The sequence below is a fragment of the Herpailurus yagouaroundi genome, unplaced genomic scaffold, assembly GCF_014898765.1.
Source record: "Herpailurus yagouaroundi ecotype Mexico unplaced genomic scaffold, PumYag 566, whole genome shotgun sequence".
In the NCBI taxonomy this organism is placed as follows: domain Eukaryota; kingdom Metazoa; phylum Chordata; class Mammalia; order Carnivora; family Felidae; genus Herpailurus; species Herpailurus yagouaroundi.
Genome location: NW_024412783.1, coordinates 2,592,494 through 2,599,152, shown reverse-complemented (window position 1 = coordinate 2,599,152; position 6,659 = coordinate 2,592,494). Strand labels below are relative to the sequence as shown.

Sequence of the window (6,659 nt, the reverse complement as noted above, 5' to 3'; positions counted from 1 at the left end):
ACCTAGGATTAAATCTAACCAAAGATGTAAAAGATCTGTATGCTGAAAACTATAGAAAGCTTATGAAGGTAATTGAAGAAGATTTAAAGAAATGGAAAGACATTCCCTGTTCATGGATTGGAAGAATAAATATTGTCAAAATGTCAGTACTACCCAAAGCTATGTACACATTCAATGCAATCCCAATCAAAATTCCACCGGCATTCTTCTCGAAACTGGAACAAGCATACCTAAAATTCATATGGAACCAGAAAAGGCCCCGAATAGCCAAAGTAATTTTGAAGAAGAAGACCAAAGCAGGAGGCATCACAATCCCATACTTTAGCCTCTCCTACAAAGCTGTCATCATCAAGACAGCATGGTATTGGCACAAAAACAGACACATAGACCAATGGAATAGAATGGAAACCCCAGAACTAGACCCACAAACGTATGGCCAACTCATCTTTGACAAAGCAGGAAAGAACATCCAATGTAAAAAGACAGTCTCTTTAACAAATGGTGTTGGGAGAACTGGACAGCAACTTGCAGAAGGTTGAAACTAGACCACTTTCTCACACCATTCACAAAAATAAACTCAAAATGGATCAAGGACCTGACTGTGAGACAGGAAACCATCAAAACCTTAGAGGAGAAAGCAGGAAAAGACCTCTCTGACCTCAGCCGTAGCAATCTCTTACTCGACACATCCCCAAAGGCAAGGGAATTAAAAGCAAAAGTGAATTACTGGGACCTTATGAAGATCAAAAGCTTCTGCACAGCAAAGGAAACAACCAACAAAACTAAAAGGCAACCAACGGAATGGGAAAAGATATTTGCAAGTGACATATCAGACAAAAGGCTAGTATCCAAAATCTATAAAGAGCTCACCAAACTCCACACATGAAAAACAAATAACCCAGTGAAGAAGTGGGTAGAAAACATGAATAGATACTTCTCTAAAGCAGACATCCCGATGGCCAACAGGCACATGAAAAGATGCTCAACGTCGCTCCTTATCAGGGAAATACAAATCAAAACCACACTCAGATATCACCTCACGCCAGTCAGAGTGGCCAAAATGAACAAATCAGGAGACTATAGATGCTGGAGAGGATGTGGCGAAATGGCAACCCTCTTGCACTGTTGGTGGGAATGCAAATTGGTGCAGCCACTCTGGAAAACAGTGTGGAGGTTCTTCAGAAAATTAAAAATAGACCTACCTGCTGACCCAGCAATAGCACTGCTAGGAACTTACCCAAGGGATACAGGAGTACTGATGCATAGGGGCACTTGTACCCCAATGTTTATAGCAGCACTCTCAACAATAGCCAAATTATGGAAAGAGCCTAAATGTCCATCAACTGATGAATGGATAAAGAAATTGTGGTTTATATACACAATGGAGTACTACATGGCAATGAGAAAGAATGAAATATGGTCCTTTGTAGCAACATGGATGGAACTGGAGAGTGTGATGCTAAGTGAAATAAGCCATACAGAGAAAGACAGATACCATATGTTTTCACTCTTATGTGGATCCTGAGAAACTTAACAGAAACCCATGGAGGAGGGGAAGGAAAAAAAAAAGAGGTTAGAGTGGGAGAGAGCAAAAGCATAAGAGACTCTTAAAGACAGAGAACAAACTGAGGGTTGATGGGGGGTGGGAGGGAGGGGAGGGTGGGTGATGGGTATTGAGGAGGGCACCTTTTGTGATGAGCACTGGGTGTTGTATGGAAACCAATGTGACAATAAATTTCATATATTGAAAAAAAATAAAAAAATAAATTAAAGAATTGAAATAATAAACAAACAAACAAACAAACAACTAAATTGTGTGGTTGGCTAGGAAAATGACATTCCAAAAACGTGTATGTGTCAATTTTTAGAGCTGAATGCAAAGAAGAGGGACACTAAGGAGATTCGGTCAAAGCATTAAAATGATTCAGCAATTTATTCTCCAGACTTGCCCTTCCCCACATCTTCATGAATACTCTGGCCATTTGTTGTGGAGTCTATAGATAAGGGGATTTGGCATGGGCATAAGGATGGTGTAGAAAACAGAGATCATTTTATCTTGGATGGGAGAACGAACTGAAGTGGGCAGCATGTATATGAACAATACTGTTCCATAGTACATTCCCACCACCCTGAGGTGAGAGGAACAGGTGGCAAAAGCTTTTCAGCGACCATCTCCAGAACCCATGCAAATGACAGCCAGCATGACACAAGCATAGGAAGCAATGATGGTTGTTACAGGGGTAACAATCCTTACAATACAGCGGTAGAAAAGAACTTCTTCTAATGTTGAGATATCATTGCATGAGACGATTAGCATGGAAGGAAAATCACAGAAGAAGTTGGCTATTTCCCTGAACCCACAATAGGAGAAGGAAAATAATACCATCAGTAGAGCCCAGGATCCAAGAAGAGGCGGCCATAAGTCCACAAATTTTAGGGCTCATAGATTGAAATATCTTAGAAGATGGCAAATGGCAACATAATGGTCATAAGACATGATTGCCAACAGGAAACATTAACAACCTATTAGTGATGCATAGAAGAAAATTTGTGTGGCACACGCTGCCAGAGTAATGGACTTGCTGCCAGACAAGTAGTTGAAGGCCATCTTGGGTACAGTAGTGCAGATGAGTATGAGATCCATGAGGGACAGTTGGCTGAGGAGGAAGTACATGGGGGTGTGCAACTGGGTGTCCAGGTAGATAAGGAGAACCATGACAGTGTTTCCCGTGAAGGCCACCATGAAGATACTGAAGACCAAAGAAAAGAGGAAGATGTGCATAGGGCTTTGATCAACGATTCCCAAAAGGATGAAATCAGAGGTAATATCTGATTGTCCCATGCCATGATGAATGTGTTATTTATCTATTACAACAAAAATTGATGCTAATTAATTAATTTGGCAAACATGTACCCAGTGCCTTACAAAAGCTTGTGTTTGTGGTAATTCTACAGGTGAATGATTAAGATGACATCACCAGGATTAGGAATTTCAAAGATCAAAATGTATAGTATCAGAAAAAATATTTTCTGTTAGTACTCTCTAGTTTATAAAAGTGTGAAACATTTAAGTTCATCTTCTAACTATCCTTTGTCTTCCTTGGAAAATTAAGATAATAATATACATTTTATATAATTGATAATGTTTCTTAGAAAAAGAAACTTCACCTAAAAAAATCAGACAGTGTGTGGTAATATTAGAAGTCCTTTACAGGTATGTTGATAGAGAAATTAAGCTTAAGTCAGCATGTGTAAGAAAAATATATTAGAGATAAAGAATACAATATGTACCTTTGCCCTCAAGATGCTAGAAATTTTTTTTTCTATCAGTGTTAACAAAACCTTTACATTTGTCAATTTCTTTACAGTTTAATGTTTATTTATTTTTGAGAGAGAGAGAGAGAGAGAGAGAGAGAGAGAGAGAGAGAGAGATAGCACAATCATAGAAGGAGCAGAGAGAGAGGGAGACACACAATCTGAAGCAGGCTCCAGACTCCAAGCTTTCAGCCAAGCCCCATACGGGACTCGAACTCATGAGCTGTGAGATCATGACCTTAGCTGAAGTCAGACACTCCACTGACTGAGCCACCCAGGTGCCCCAATTTCTTTACAGTTTAGAGTGTTTCATTTGTACTTACAGAAAATATTCTATACACCAAGTGGATGAGATGAGAAAATATTTTAATTATACAAATATAAAACTGTTGTACAATTTTTCTTTAGCTCAATGTGATATCCCTCCAAAAGGGATATGTTGAGTCCTCAAACCCCAGCATCTTCCAAAGTAAACTACTTTCAAAATAATTAGTAAAGATGAGATGAAATCATACTGAATGATTTGTGCAAATACCACTCCAATAGGACTAGTATCTTTATAAGAAGATAGCCATGTGAAGACAGAGACACAAGTGGAATGCATGATAATAGAGGCAGAGATTGAAGTGATACATCTACATACCAAAGAATTTCAATTATTGTTGGTCCTCACCAGAAGCTAGGAGAGAGATTTGACTTCTTTCTTACAAGCCCCAGAAGTAACCACCCCTGCCAATATCTTCAATTTTTACTTGTAGTAGTCTCCATTACTGTAAGATAATATATTTGTGTCATTTTAAGACAACCACCATGTGGTACCTTGTTATGCTTTTCTAGTAAACCAATATATCCAAAATGTCCTCTAAATAATTACTACATACAAAAACAGAAATTCACAGAAACTCAATGTCCAAACATTCAAACAATGTTTCTGAAGTTCTGTCTATGTGTTGGGCACCGGAAGTAAAGCAGCAATCACAACAGGCACAAAAACAAAACAAAACCAAACAAAAAACAACAACAAAGAAACTTACCCTTACCAATAGAGACAAAAACAAACAAACAACAACAAAAACAAAAAAGACACCACTAGGAAGGTGTGGAAACATAATTGAAATGGAGTGCTCCATTTTGAAGAGAGTACTCAGGGGGACCTCACTTATCTGGTGGTATTTGACTAAATGCTGGGGGGAAGTTAAAAAAAAGACAGCACATAATAATAAAGAACAATCCATGCATAAATTCCACAAAGTGGAACATAAGTGAAAAATTTACATATATACAAGATTTTAGAAAAACAGATATTGCTAAGTTAATGTTTCATGTTCATCGTAGCATTTAAAATTTATTTTTGATATGATTATTTATGTATGATAAAAGTTTGTATATGAAGCAGGTCATTCCAGGTAATAAAAACAATGTCATAAACAAAAAGACTAGCCTGATGAATATAACAATGAACATGAATATACTTTTATTAATCCATGCATCACATTTTTTGATGAGGTAAAAAACCCAACCCAAACCAAACCAAACCAAAACAACAACAATAGCAAAAACTTAAGTAGCAAGGAAAAATGTAGCTGAGAGGAAGCTAGAACCTTGAATCCAGCCTCATGAGTTTGAATTTATTTTTCATTTTTTAAAAGAGGGTATGTAGTTCTTTAAATTGTAATCGTGTATACAAATTGTGAATGATGCTGTGAGTAAGAAAGAGAAAAACCTAAAAACATTTTAAAATTTCAATTCATGAATGATCACCACCTACAAATACTAATCTACCAGAATGACTTCTCTGTATTTTGATCTCATTAAGTCTCAAAGAAGAGTGACTTGATTCCGTGACAGTGAATTTCTGTGTATGTGTCCATAACAAGTTCAACCCATAAATCATGGAAACCATTCCCAGATATTGAGAAAAGAATCACTGAACGAATTAATTGATATATACACTGACTGGCCAGGATTTGACCAGAAAAATTAAGCAAAACAGTATGCGAAATGATGCCAGGCTACATATTGATGTAATCAATTCTGGATGCTAAACTAATTATACTCGTTTGTAGAGGAATGGTCAGAAAAAAAATAGATGAGAACAGGAAAAAAATTTCATGAGCAAAAATTTCCATAGTAACCCTTTTTCCAATAGCAAAATACAGCCTTAAAGTACATTAATTCCTGTTTTAAGAGCATAGCTACACTCTCTGATAGCTATACTATAATTAATGAGCCTCAATAATGAAATGTTGAATTAACAGATCACAGTTAATGCACAAATTCTATGATATGAAATTTAAATACAGATGATACATTATTTAAGAAATAGAGCAGTATCGAAATAATGGTTATTATTATAACCAAACCAGGAGGTTATATAATTAGAGTCAGACTGATTTCCAAAAAAACATTGGTAATGTTATTGTAAAGCCTTTACAAAAGTGCTTTATGCATAATAAATTTGTTGTTAAATTTGAAGTTATATGAATGTATTTAAAAATACATATAAAGGTCTTAGAAGAAAACATAACAAGTGTACAGGTTCTGTGAGTGTGAGCTGTGCTTACTAAAAGAAAAAACAATGAGGTCTCAAATTGCATTTCAAATGATGCACTCATAATCTTATTCTCATTCTATTCTCATATTCTTATTCTCAGCATTATATGAAAATAAAACATGGATTTTTACCCAATTTTTTCCATGTGTGAGCTGAGGCAAGTACTTAACACCTGCCACAATTCTCATATTCTTACAAGCAGAGTACTATCACATTCCTCAAAAAAAAAAAATGCACAGATTAAATGAAAGAATCACATAAAGTGCTTAGGACTAAAATCACTTAAGAAATGAAACCAATTATCTCCAGATCTCCATTTTCAGCAGAACGTTTGGCATTAACTTGCAAACACTCTTACCTGATTATTTATACTGTCTCTTAGTAGGAGTCTAAATAGCATATAATTTCAATGAGATATTACACTACAGAAAAAGAAAATTACATATTTTGCATGTTTTTATCTACATAATAAAGAAGAAACACTTCACACACAACTGGAAACTTTACCATTATTAATAAATGGAAAACATACTAAAGAACTAGAGAAAATAAACACATCTAGGGATACTCATAGTAACCCCTAGTAATCATGAGAGTTACTCATAGAAATCATGAAAGGGTCCAAAGTCTTCATAACAGCACTCATTTAAATATCATTCTCAGTTTATTATATTATTTAACATCCCAGAGAATCAGCATGACTCTAATTGCATGTGTATGGTACATCCTTGATCATGAATACACGTATACCTGTCAAAATATAACTTTTCTTTTAAAATGTTTTAAACAG

The 6,659-nt window shown here is 35.8% G+C and overlaps 1 pseudogene; it reads right to left on the bottom strand.

The window, feature by feature from the left end:
• Positions 1 to 1,932: 1,932 nt before the first annotated feature.
• On the bottom strand, positions 1,933 to 2,847 carry LOC121023617 (olfactory receptor 2M5-like; annotated as a pseudogene).
• Positions 2,848 to 6,659: the final 3,812 nt, after the last annotated feature.